The sequence below is a fragment of the Gracilinanus agilis genome, chromosome 6 (assembly GCF_016433145.1).
Source record: "Gracilinanus agilis isolate LMUSP501 chromosome 6, AgileGrace, whole genome shotgun sequence".
NCBI lineage: Eukaryota > Metazoa > Chordata > Mammalia > Didelphimorphia > Didelphidae > Gracilinanus > Gracilinanus agilis.
In genome coordinates this window covers 289,500,646-289,515,272 of record NC_058135.1, presented here as the reverse complement: position 1 = coordinate 289,515,272, position 14,627 = coordinate 289,500,646, and positions in this window count along the sequence as shown.

Sequence of the window (14,627 nt, the reverse complement as noted above, 5' to 3'; positions counted from 1 at the left end):
ATATATATATATATATATTTAGTTTTTTTAACACAATTTTAGTATTTATTTTTTAGAATCAGAAGTAGATTTTAAAACCTTTTTGTTTCAATGGAAAAATATTAAGAAATAAAATTCTCTAGTTGAAAGCCCTGAACCAACCTCTGCCAGGACAGGGAGGGCGAGAAGGAATTGAGGGATCTGGGAAGTCTAAAGCGCCGGCGGCTCTGCTGATCTGTTGCTACAGTTCGAAAATCCTACGACTGTCATCTCAAATTGTCTGAAAGATAGACAAGGCCGGGGGAAGGGCATTTCTCTAAGACAGACATGCTTAGATTTACACAAATCTTGTTTTTTTTTTAAGACTTGTGATTATAACAAAGTATTTGTCTTTTTCCTGAACGGTTCTGTCACCAAATGCACAGGAGAAAGTGTTCAGGCATTCATCTACACACACGTATACACAGATAAATATATTCTAAATTAGCGCGATTAATCTGGATGAAGAAGACAACGTCCATGACTGGCTTCAGCATTCAAGATACAAAACCACCCAAAAGAATTCATCGATTTGGTGTTACACTAAAATCCAGACTCCGCGGGCTATTCTTAGAGAAATATAATTGGTGCAACAACCCGAACCATGGAAAGGGTGATTGCTGCTACTTTTCAAAAAAGAAGAAAATTCTACCAAGAATAACGACGTTGGGTGGCTTTTTAAAACCTTTTGGGTGTTTTACGTGATCGCACTTGTAGAATCTTTAGGAGATTGTTTACCATCTCATCGGGGGATGGAGGCAGGGAATTCGGGACTTGATACTCTGAAAAAAGTTGGAAGCTGTTTTTACAATAATTGAGGAAAAAAATAAAACCAAAAGACAAAAAAGTTTTGTTGTTCTGTTCCAATACTTTTAACATTCTAACATCACTAGTCATCCAGTCCATGACTGAATTACAAACCAAGAGCTGCTGCCACTCAAGGCCCAACAAAAGTCACTGACTCCGCAAATCCGACCTCAGACACTTCCCAGCTGGGTGACCCTGGGCAAGTCACTTGACCCCCATGGCCCACCCTGACCACTCTTCTGCCTAGGAGCCGATACACAGAAGTTAAGTGTTTAAAAAAAAAAAAGTCACTGACTCCTGTCTGAATGGTGGCACAAGATGGTGGCAGGACTCGAGTTATGCTCTACAGAGCCTAGGAGAGAAGAGTAAGGATTCTGCTAGCAGGAGAGAGGAGACACCTCAGTGGGGGTCAGTAGCAGCACTCCATAGGAAAGGCCCCATTTAAATCCCCAAATAAAAATATGATCCCTCCTGGAGATGGATGGACATTCCCTGGCATTCAAACCCACATGCGCTTGGCACCCCACTGCGGGCAGAGCCTGGGATGGCAATGGGCGAGACCCAAAGTTGGCCAAAGATACAGATGGGGGATTAGGCACAAAAGATGAAAATCCAGCATCCTTTTAGAAACACCAGAGACAAAGTGCCGGAGGCAGGGTCAGCCCCAGGGAGGGGACGGTTGGGTTGGGGGGAGCCATGAAGGGAAGGTTACACCTCAGAGAGGGGTGGGTTTTTTTACTTTATATCAAAGCTTATTGCATAATATAGAAATAGGTCTTGCTCAATGATACATGTAAAACCCAGCGCAATTGTGTGTCGGCTACAGGAGGGGGAGGGAAAGAGCATGAATCAGGTGACCATGGGCAAATATTCAAAATTAATTCATTAAAAATTTTCTATTAAAAAAAAAGTTTATTGCGACATGAAAATCCGCCCCACACAGAAAACCCGTCGGATCCAGTAGAACTTTGCTGTAAAGTCCAGAACATGGGAGAGCCCAATAGTCCAGGCTGGCGGGGCTATAAAGGGAGGGACAGAGGGCAGCACCAGATTTTGGGGTGGGGGCGCTTTTCGGCCCATTACTGAGAAGCACAGGCGCACACACACATTACAGATAGGACACAGCTTGGCAATCCTACGAATAGTCTCTTCTGAACCGTGAGGGAAATAACTTGGAAGTTTCCCGCCTGGGGAGGGTCTTCACGGCCATCCCGTGGGACTCCATCCCAACCGTTCTAAGCATGGAGGGTTTGCAGATACCGGATAGCCGAGTCCGAGCAAATCGAAGCTTGGATTGGGCTCGAGGGGCCCAGGGGAAATACAATAATCCAATGTGCTACACATCAACAAAAAGAAAAGAAAAACATCCAGAGAGCAAAGAGCCTCAGCAAAACCTGATAAACCTCCCCAAACCACCAGACTTTGGAGCAGGGCTCGGCAACATCTGGCTCTTTCGAGGGCCGGATACGGCTCTTTCTGCAGGAGCCACAAAGTCCATTTTTTTCAGGCGCTGTTACAGGAGCGGCACTGTGAGCACTGACGGCTCTCACAAAATGACATTTTTAAAAATGTGGCGTTTATGGCTCTCACGGCCAAAAAAGTTGCCGACCCCTGGGCTAGAGGAATCTTCTAAAAGGGAAAGGAAGGAGTGCAGAGAAACGCCATTTTCAGAGGCAGGACCTACATCCATCATTTGGGTGTCCAACTATGAATACGCATCAGCTACCTAAAGCCCACCCAGAGAGGTTGAGAGAAATAAACTGGAGGGAGATTCAACACCCACTGCAGACTCTAAGGAGAAAGCCGACAAGCCATCCCCAGCATGTCTCAGCCCCACCAGGCTGCTTCACAGACCATTCTGGCTACAGAGCAGAGCATTAGTCAGGGGCCTCAAGACGAGCAGAGTTTGGGGGGCAGCTGGGGGAGAGCCAGGAGGTCCTGGATTCAAATCTGACCTCAGACACTTCATAGCTGTGTGACCCTGGGCAAGTCATTTAACCTCCAAGGTTTAGCTCTTATCATTCTTCTGTCTTGGAATCAATCCACAGTATTGATCCTAAGGCAGAAGGTAAGGGTTAAAAAAAAGAAAAAAAAAGCCGAGTTTGAATCCTACCTCGGACAATTTCAAAGCCGCAAGTGCCATATATATTTCGCTATCATGAATATTAATATTCATAGTATCCTAATCAATATTAATAAATGAATGACTTACATACAAGGAGTGAGAAGGGGACGTATCCAGCTAGATCCAAACCTTGTGCCAGACATTTAGATCAGGGCAGCAGAGCAAGTCTCCTGGAATGGGCACAAAGGCCCACGAGCAGTGCCAGGATCCCCAGCATTAGCCAACAGGCAGGGAAGGTGGAGGCAGCATGTCGGACACCCACGAAGGCAGCAACTGGGGAACGGCTAAGCCAGTCACGCTGACTGAGAGGGGGATGTGCCGGGCCCGAATGTGTTTTTTTTTCCTAGGACGTGAACTATTAAAGCAGAACCAGAAGCTGTTCACGTTGACCCTGATTAGATAAACTCCAAACACCAGGGAAAACACACCAATGGTTACTCCAAGCCCTTTTAGGGAAAAAATCCCCAGGAACCAAGTTTGGGTCTGTTGCTTGGGAGGCACAATTTAAAAGATGGCAGATTCATAAGCAGTGGAATAAGCAAAGCTACCCAAAAAGTCCACGGGAGCCCATAATGACCTGCCTCCCATGCCTAGAACATTCTCCCTCCTCCTCTCTGTCTCCCGGCTTCCTTTAAGTTCCAAGGACATTGCCACCTCCTACAGGAAGCCTTCCCTAAGCCCTCTCCATTCTAGAGCCTTCCATCTCTTATTGCCCATTTATCCCACATCCAGTCAAGTTTCCTCTTTCCCATCAGCCTGGGAGCTCCTGGAGGCCAGGACCATCTCGGACTTCTTTTTTTATCATGGAAAAAAATCAATTGATGACAAGAAGCACGGAAACACGCAGATACCTAAAGAGAGACAAACGGGTGGAGCTGGGGGAAGCGGGTACCCTGGGACACCACAAAGGACTTCTGCCCTTTCACCTCAGGGGTTTCCCTGCTGGGTTACCCAGTGGTAGGAGTTAGAATAAGAGCAATCCTGGAATCCTTGGGTGAGACCGCTGGAAAATGGCTAAAGAAGCTGTAGCAGCCCAATGAGACACAATGCTGGGGTGCCACAGATTATAAACAAGAAAGAAAGAAAACCTGGGGAGACCCAAATTCTAAAGAACATGAACACTGGCAAAAATGATACAAACTCCAGGAAAAAATCTGCCAAAATGGTCCAAAGGGAGCCACATTATTGGCTTTTAGAACAATAAAACTCCACCGTAACTAATTGTAGCTACTTCTAAGACAGCTGTCTCCACACAAGGGCCCAGATTACAGAAGGGACACCAGAACAGGAGAGCAGTGGAGGCTTCTAATCTTCCTTCCTAACCCTACACTAAGAGGAGGAGGAGTTGGCTCAATAGGAGTTCCATGATCAGTATCAGCACAGTCAGGCTCTCTAGGGTCACCGCCTGGGATTCGCTACCTGCTGAGCATTTCTGGACCCAGATTCTTGCTTGGAGAATTTAGGGAAATAAGGGGTGCCCTTAAATGAGAACCTCCCCTGAAGCATGCCCATGAGGCGAGAAAAAGGCACAAATAATGCCATACCCAAAAAACCACAAACAGATCCACACAGCATGGAGCAGCCTTCTGAAACGGGATCCTGGGAAATCCACAAAGATGGCGACATTCCTATCCCATTCTCCAATGGGAAACAAGACATTGATAGAATATTTCTATTCATTTATAACAACAGCATCGACTCCATATCTGGGCACTCACCTAAGACACCTGTCAGACCTTTGGTCAATTCTAGGACAATTTTAGAGAAACGATGAAGCCAGGAACTGAAGTCATCAAGACAGACGTTAGATAGAAGTAAGAAAGGAGCGGTGATCAGATTAAATACCTCTGCGTCAACCAAATACCATTCAAGAAGCCAAACTCTCAAAAGGCCAGGAAAAGGGAATGTTATCCAAAAGACAGGAACAGCTTCGCTACATCTCATAATATATATTCCAACAAACTGCAGACGGGACCCAGACCGTGTTAAGGGACCAGAGAGACGCTCTCAAAAGCTATAAACCAATCACAGACGTGTTCAAACTAGTCTAAAAAAGAAAATAAAATCAAACTTAGAACTCGGATAATACCCAACGGCTGATGCTGCTGGGGCAGCTACGAGGCGACATCGCTTTCTATGAAACGTGGGATCCCACAATAAAAAGCGACCCAACTTCTTATGCCCTCTCATCCCTGGGATCCTACTACAAGGACCACACCTTAGGGAAATACTAGCGGCCAAAAAATACTTGCTGACCTTGCAGAACTGGCATCAGCTAGAACAAAAACCTGGGAACCCCGTGGGTAGCGATTGGGAAATGGCAAGAGGAGCCATGAGAACTGCCATGTGATGGAATACTAAGAAATGACAAATATAAAGAAATAAAATATGGGGAAATCATCAAATGCTGCGGACCCAAATCACAATGACATAAATTACAGATAAAAATAAAATACAAATTATAATATTATGAATATATAAATTACCAATATGGAAAAAATCATAAATGTTCCAAAGAGGCTTTCTTGAGAGAATTAAAATCTGCTGTAAATAATGGAAGGTTTTTGGTTTATGTCCTAAAATCCAATCTAAATGAAGGACCTAAAAACCCACTTTTGCTTCTTGAGGCCCCCAGAGGTCATTCCTGAATTCAATATTGGATCAGGGAGGGTTGCAAGAGGAAGAGGTGGAGATGGGCTTTAAGGAGTCTGGACAATTCTACTTCCTGGGGAAAAGAGAAGAAGATGGGCACAGGGTGGCCCCACAAGGCACAAAGGAAGTTGAAGAAGACAAATCAGTAGCAATTAGAAACAGGATTTCATGGTAAACATCTTTTAAATACTAAAAGAAAATATAAATCTTTCTGTATTACACCAGGGCAGTGGGATGGATGGCCTCCTCCCGTCAACCCAGTCCAGTCTGGCTGGGGCTGTGAAGGGAGTGACGGAAGGTGGCACCAGATTATGGAGTGGGGGCGGCTCTGAACCCCATTAAAGAGAAGTAGGCACATTCACACGGACATACATTATGAAAGGACACAGGGGATTGCAGAGCAGTACATGGATTTTGATCTCATCTTACAGAAGCATTCATAGCAATACGATGGGAAACTGGGGTCCCTTCAGAGAAAAAGGGGAAATCTGGGCTCCTTGAAAGTATTCTAAAGGGGGATTCAATCTCTGTTGGAAGCTATTTTTTCATCTCCAGGTAATCTGATAAGGACAGCTTAGTTGATAAAGAGGCAGGAGACAATCTTGACTGTTAACTCATAGCTGCTTCTCTGCCTCTTGAAATGAGTTTAGGATTTTATTTTTATATTGTATACCAAACCCAATTCACACACACACACACAAAGGCACTTCGCAGTTGCACAGAAATACAAATTATGTCATATCAAAGCACAAAAAATCTCATTGGCTTCAAAATAGAACAAGGCCAAGGCTGACTTTTGGCTGGCTTATTATCAGAAAGCAGAGTCTGAGAATACTTTCTCGGGGGCGAATAGCCCTCACTGGAGGAGGTTTTGTCTAGACTTGACCTTGACTGTCTAAAACTAAGCAATTTTATTTCTGACCAAAGGAGAGAATGTTAACCTCTTGACTGCTGATTTGCTAGGAACTTAAAGTTTTCCAATAAGGCTATAATGTTTCTCAATAAGGAAAGGTATGGATCATAAAAGGGGTCAAAAGAGGAGTCTCAGATTATTATCTATTTGAGGCTATTTCCCTTATTGGCCTCCCACAGATCCCAATATTTCTAAGTATCTCCAGTTCTGGGAGCCAATCAAAACCTTGATTAGAGACGCCATCCACAGCCTGGGGGAGACACACCCTGAGGAAACAGCACTGGTCATAACAGCAAAACCTGGCAACCTCCCAAGTGAGGCTACTGGGATTCTAAGGAAATTTAGCATTCTAAAGATTCTAAAAACTGAGGATCCTAAATCTAGAATTCTAAAGAAAACAAGAAATATTTTTAAAAATTAAAGAATGTTGAGAATATATTTGCATACATACATTTATATAATATATATAACCAAGAGAAAATTTGTAGAATTCTAAAAACTACAAACACAGGGAAATAAGTAAACATGTAAATAAATAAAAATATTTATATATAAATAAAATAAATATATTTATGTGTAATACATATATAAAAATAATCAGAAGGGGACAGTTTTAAATAAAAATCGACCATAATAAAAGCATTGGTTTTTGTGATGTTTTCATATCTTAAAATGACCCACCATCCCGTTTACATCTAACTTGCCATGACACTGTCTCAGCACCAATTGTCCACTTCGCAAACTATACCAGATACATAGTAGAGTATGGGACTTGGGAGTCAAGAAGAGCCGAGTTTGAATCCTACCTCAGAAAAGTACTAGCTATAGGAGCATGGGCTAGTTTTGCTTTAAATCTTCTTTTTAAGTGCAGAGCATATCACCTCCCTTCAGGGATGGGGGTGAGGAACCATTGAGGGAGCAGATGTCTTTGTAAACCTCCAAGTGCCACATAAATTTAGCTGTTATAATGATGAATAAAATGTATACAACAAATGAGAAATTATGAGGAAGAAGGGATTTATACACCCAGATGTCGAAATATATTCTTGAGCAATTCTCAGAGCCCACTCAGACATGCATTAGAGTCAAATTTCTGAAAAATTATTAAATTGGATGGAGAGATAAGATAGTACTGAAGGGCTTTGTGGCCTCAGGAACCACAGGCAACTTCAGAGTTAAATGAAATTTAAGCAACCAAGGAGAAGGCAAAGGAGAGGAATAAAGGGACATTGAGGCGGGTGGATCTCAACATTAACTCAAAGAGGAATGAAAACAACCTGGTAGGAGGCATGAAAAGGAAAATATCAATGAACCAAAAATTCAGAAATGTCAAGTGGAACCAAACGCATATACATCTTTTGATAGACCGAAAATAGCAAAGCACAGAAGGGATACATTATCCAACAGACAGAAAGGGACACCCATAGCTCTAGTGTTGGAAAAGTGGGACGAGATGCACCTTACAACATATATTTCAATAAATCACAAAAGTATAAGTGATCTAAATTACTTTAAACTGGAGCAGCTTAGTGGATTAAGAGTCAGGCCTAGAGACAGGAGGTCCTGGGTTCAAATCTGATTTCAGATACTTCCTAGCTGGGTGACCCTGGGCAAGTCACTTGACCCCCATTGCCTAGCCCTTACCACTCTTCTGTCTTAGAACCAATATGCAGTATTGGTTCTAAGGCAGAAGGTGAAGGCTTAAAGAAACAAATAAATAAATAACTTTAAACCATCATAAAGAATTAAAAACTGATAGAATATTATAACACAATTCAAAGAGGTAGGAAATGATTAGATATTCAAATAGGAGACAAAAAATGGATACGTAGAAGGCAATTTTTGATACAACAAAATGCAAAGTATCTTGGATAAAAGGTAAACTGATGGGGAGGGGGGAGGATGAATTCTACACGAAAGATTCAAGGTAAAAATCAAAGGATATAATAAGATAAACAATTGCTTGAATGCATGGGCTGAGGCGGACATGAATGAGAAATAGGCCCTGAACAAGGACACATGTTACAACCAGTGGAAATGTGCGTCGGCCATGGGTGGGGGGAGAGCGGGGTGAAGGGGAAAGTAGGGGCATAAAGTATGTAAACAGGTTAAAAATTAATATTAATAAATGTCTAATAAAAAAAAATCAAAGGATATAAACAGGCATTTCTCCAAAAATGTGACTCTCCTTGGAAACATTCCAACTAGTAGGCATAAGGCAAACAAGAGCTCAGATAATACCCAACGCTCAGACTGGCAAAGATTGTAAAAGTCAACCCCCAATGCTGGTAGCTCTGTGGCACAACAAGCACCACCTTGTGCCGGGGCAGCTGGGAATGGGTCTACTTTCTCAATGCAACATGGGATCATACAATAAAAAGCAACGCTATTTCTTGAACCTTTTTTCTTTTTTCTTTTACCGAGTTACATCCCGCTACAAGCTCTACTTTAAAAAGGAAGCTGCAGAAGATACGCAGGGTGGCATTATCTATAAAGAAAAGGCAGTGCATCCAGCCACTGGAGGACGGAGCAAGCTGTGGAATCTCCATGTCATATAGTATTATTTTACTAGGATTACTCTGGTGCAACAGCGTCTCGGGGTGTCCTGAGCATGGCACTGAGGGGATGTGGTAGGGAAGAAGGCGAGGCTTGGAGTCGGGAAGATACAAGTTTGAATCCTACTTCAGGTTCCTACAGGTCACACTTCTCTTAGCCTTAGTTTCTATATTGTCCATTAAAGAATAATAACAATAGCACCTACCTCTGGAAAGTACTGTGCAAATCTTATAAACGTTACCTATTATTGGGTTTAAATAAAATCTGATGAACAAATTAGGAGGAATAAAGATTGATCCAGTTAGGTTGCAAAACATATTCTAATAATCAAAACTACAGAAAGCCAATGAAATAAATTGTCACCTTCAAGTGGAAAACTGCCTACAATGGACTGTTTGGGAAAACTGGATCACAGCACCTGGGAAAATGAATTCGATGCCCCTCACGCCATATGTCCAACTAAATTATACACGATCTAAATCATTTTAAAGCTATCAAAAAATTAGAAGATTATAGAAGGCTTTAATAGAGTGACACAGATAGAAAATTCTTAGCTATTCAAAACAATGGGTTTGGGTTTTAAAAGTCTAGCATATCCAAAATATAAAGAATTTATAAGAATAATATGTTTTCCAAAAGATAATTGGAGAGAAGATGTTTTAAACATGCAATTTTCAGGGGCAGCTGGGTAGCTCAGTGGATGGAGAGCCAGGCCTAGAGACGGGAGGTCCTAGGTTCAAATCTGGCCTCAGACACTTCCCAGCTGTGTGACCCTGGGCAAGTCACTTGACCCCCATGGCCCACCCTGACCACTCTTCCACCTAGGAGCCGATACATAGAAGTTAAGGGTTTAAAAAAAAAAAAAAAAAAAAAAAAAAGAGGTCCTAGAGGGCAGCTGGGTAGCTCAGTGGATTGAGAGCCAGGCCTAGGGACAGGAGGTCCTAGGTTCAAATCTGACCTCAGACATTTCCCAGCTGTGTGACCCTGGGCAAGTCACTTAACCCCCAATTCCTAACTCTTACCACTCTTCTGCCTTGGAACCAATACACGATATTGACTCCAAGACAGAAAGTGAGGGTTTAAAAAAATAAAAATAAAATAAACATGCAATTTTCAAAATGAAGACCAGGACCTCCATGAAAGCATTCCAAGTACTAATGGTAATTGTCAAAACTAGAACCACTCAAGGTCCACAACTGGAGAATGGTGGACTAAACCAACCAGGACAATGATGACGCTGTGGAAGATGCCATGGGACAAGGGTGGGAATACGTGAAAGTGAAATAGGACCAGCAGAATTAATGCTATCATTAGAATAAAAAAATAAACTAAAGTTGAGTTAAGAATGATTACTATTGCTTGTGCCATAACTAACGAAAACAACCTCTCATTTTTAGTTTGTAACTACCATTTGGTCCATTCTAGAGGATTCTCCAAATGCTTGTTCCAGAGTCAGTCATGGTGGCTCCTCCCATGACGAATTGGACTTAGAAAGGAGTGAGAGTAGGAATAGAAGCTGGAGCATCCCTACGATCCTCTGCCTGGTGTTCAAAGTCCTTCCTATCTTTCCAGGCTTCTTGCACACCTTACTTCCCAGGGAGGCGACTTTCCTGTAGACCTTCATTCTCACCACTCCCAAATCTAGGCATGGTCACTGCTACCCCACTGATGCCTCAAACTCTCCCTCACTCCTCCAGTCTTTCCTAGGCTTCTTAAATCCCAGCTAAAGCCTCACCTTGGCTAAGACCTGTTTGCTGCTCCCCCTTTGTCATCCCCAATGGATCCCATCTAGACCTGGCTAGTATCTTCCCCCATTAGACTGGGAGCTCCTCAGGGGCCAGGACTGTCTTTTGTCTGTCTTTATATCCCCAAAGCTTAGCCTAATCCCTGGCACATTAGCCAAAATAAGCAACTGAAAGAAATACCATTTACAAAAGAGCACAGAGAATATTTGGACATTCACAAACAAAATGATAAAACGATTCAGAGAAATAAATTGAATAGGGATGATCACTACACATGGTTGGGTTCAGCCAGCACTGTTCATTGAAGGCTTTCTCACAAAAATTAAATTTGTATAACAAATGAAAAATGTAAATTGTGGAGAGAAGACTTATTAAAGCCTAATATGAACTACCTAGTATTAGACACAAATATAAAAATATCAAGAAAACACACTAAGTAGCCTTTACGTAGAACCAAATATATACAAATATAACCCAAAAAGGAGTCCATCACTTAATAGTTAGGAAAATTGACAGCAGTGTGTATTTTGGTGGGGGAACGGAGAGGATAAACAACACACCATGTATATCCCAATAAAATTAGGAGATAAGGGATGACAATCTATCCCACTGAGTTAGGAAATTCTTGGGCATTCGACAAAGAAATTATAGGAGAAAGAAATAAGTTTTGTACAAGAAAATCTAATGAATCTATAATAAAAAGGAAAGATGGGAGAGAAAAACTCTTGTAATAACAAGTCAGGTTGAGGTGAGCTGGAGGGGGATCTCCACAAGCTAAGGAGCAAACACACACCCAAAAGTTCTATTCGGTGTGCCCAGTACAAGCCCACGTCTGCCTGAGCAGAACCTAGGCCACCACAACCTTCCCACCTGTGCCTGGTGCCTGGGCAGTGCATCCTGCTGCTCTCCAGCCACTTTTTACAAAGGAGGACGGGCTAGTTTGTTACATGAGTGCTGGCACGCCTGGGGCTGGAGGACAGCTTTGAGAAGACAGTCCCTGCCTTGGCACTCCTTCATGGGCGAATGAATGGGTACGTAAAGGGTACACACAATGTGAGGCGGGACTCAAAGGGGAGGAAAGGCCTTTGCTGAAGAGGCCTAGAAGAGCCTGAGAAGTCCTCCTAGAGAAGGGGATAGGAATTCCATCTCAAGGTATTGCAAGTATTTCAGCATTCAAGTCAGGGGAAAGGGAGGGTGGAGAACCAAAGGAAGACTCTTTCCTAAGATTATTGCCAGGATCATAAAGCATTGGGTAGTAATAAATTTTTTAAATGGAATCAGATCCACTTCATAGCAAGTTAATAAATTATAAATGTCAGTGAATAAAAAGTCACATAAAGTAGAAAAATGAGACATTATCACAACTATAGGAGCAATATTCTTTTCTATTTACATTGCTGATTTGATTCATTCTTAATATAACAAAAAACAATATATCCAGAATAAGAATAGATAAAATATTTGCCTGCCATGTTTGATAAACCACTCCTAAACACATGAAGTAAATAAAATTGTAGTCAGACCCATTTCCCATTAGATAATAGGTCCAAAGTCATGAAGCCTTTCTCAAGCAAAATCCCATCAGGTGCTCAGGAAGGAGACACCCTCCTCCTCTCCATGCACCTGGCCTGGGACCACTGCCAGAGGAGGCAGTGAAAATTCATTAGTGTTTGGATGACAGAATCAGACCCTCCCCCTCACCATTACTGTGTCAGAGAGGACCCCAGCAAGTCCTCCCCCCAGAGCGAGTCCATAGCTTCATACAGTGAGCTCTAAGGTGGTCAGGAGGACCCTCTGTCCACTGTTTAGAACTAAGACTGTTAAGCATACTGCATGTACAGCTACAGGACGAATGGGGCAGAGAAACTGTTCTATTAGCATTTCCCTCCCCCCAACGGGGCTCTATTTGTGCCATCACATTACTCCACGCCAAATGCTCCCTAGTACAGATTGTGAAGCACAGGAAGGTAGACTGTCACAGGGAGGAAAGCAGAATCCTCAGACAGACTGGACCTAGCAGGATGCCTCTCAGCAGTCTAACCCAAGTCCGGGCTACTGGAACCAGGATGGGTCTTAGGCAAGGAAGAAGGAATGAGAGCTGGCTGAGGCCCAAGACGAAATGGGCAGAACCAGGAAAATCAGACCTATTGGCTACCCCACAAAGGAAAGGATCCATAAAGCAAAGGCTGAAAAGGAACCTGTGTCTCTCTGAGCACCAGCTCGTGCAGTCCCTCTGGGGAACAGAGCCAGAATAGAAAGGTGTCAGAAGCTTCACCAAGAGCTTTGGCAGGGTGGCTCAGTAGATAGAGCCAGGCTTCAGATATGAGTCACCTAAACCTGCCATAGCCCACTCTTCTGCCTTGGAACCAATGCAGAGTACTGATTCTAAGACAGAAGGGAAGGTTTTTTTAAAAGAGCTTTGGCAGCTCTGACAAGGAAAAGGGAATTTGCCTACTGGAAGAGAGCATGATTCTAAAAGCTACAGGGAGACAAAGGTTGAGGGATGAGAGGGAAGCTCGGTTTGGGGCTCAGTTCTTTCCTCAGGAGCCTCTGGTGGCTTAGCTATGGATGGGCCCATTAACTGTCCAGAGCAGGGGCCGGCAACCTTTTTGGTTGTGAGAGCCACAAATGCCACATTTTTTTTTTTTAAACCCTTGCACTTCGGTGCATTGTCTCATAGGTGAAAGATTGGTAAGGGTGGGCAATGGGGGTCAAGTGACTTGCCCAGGGTCACACAGCTGGGAAGTGGCTGAGGCCGGGTTTGAACCTAGGACCTCCTGTCTCTAGGCCTGACTCTCACTCCACTGAGCTACCCAGCTGCCCCCACAAATGCCACATTTTTAAAAATCTAATTTCATGAGAGCCATGCAGTGCTCCCAGTGCTGCTCCTGTAACAGCACCTTAAAAAAAAAATGGACTTTATGGCTCCTGCAGAAAAAGCCATACGTTGCCAACCCCTGGTCCAGAGGTTCCAGGGAGCCTTTATCAGGGCTGAGGATATGCCAAGACAGCAGAGAAGTGGGGGTAGGCCAGAGAGGAAGGGAGAGCCACATAGTCATGACCCTAGAGAGTAGAACAAGGAAGGCCCTGCAGGGCTCACCCACAGAATGGAGAGTTCTCCTCCTATGGCAATATTCTGGAGACCAGAGAAAAGGGGGGCCCTGAAGCAAGCCCCTGGAGAGGCTCTGGGGCAAGGAGGATCCAAAGGCAGGTGGCCGAAAACAAGTAACAAAGGAGCAGCTGCCAGAGGGAGAGAAGCTGACCTGCCCAACACTAGCCCAAGATCTCCAGGCAGGGACCCAGAAGGTGGGTGCAGCCTCAAGCAGGGCATTCCTCTCCCTCGCTCCAATTCAGTTTCATCAACCATGAAATAGAAAGGCGGAGTTCTGCAATTTTCTCTTTTCCCTCCAACTTGCTACTTTCCCTGATTTCCCTATAACAGTACTGACCCAGATGGAGAACAAGGGTTCAAGACAAGCCAGAGGTGACAGGCAGAGGGAGAGCCCCAGTCCGACAGGGACCCACGGGAGGGTTCCCACCACATTTAGCAGACTTGGGAGAACCGACGGGTCTACAGACATGGTGACATTACAGAGGAATTGAAGGATATGTCAAGGCAGGAAGGAGGACGTGCCAGGGCTGGCAGCTACCAACACACTACTCATAGTGGGCAGCACAAAAAGGTACGAACCATTAGGCAAAGGACTGAACGGGGGCACCTGAGCCCAGACCACAAGCCCACTAGCAATTTTAGGCCACAGGCCTCAGCGGGATGCCCGACTTTCCCATCAGACATTGTTTCTGAACCCCC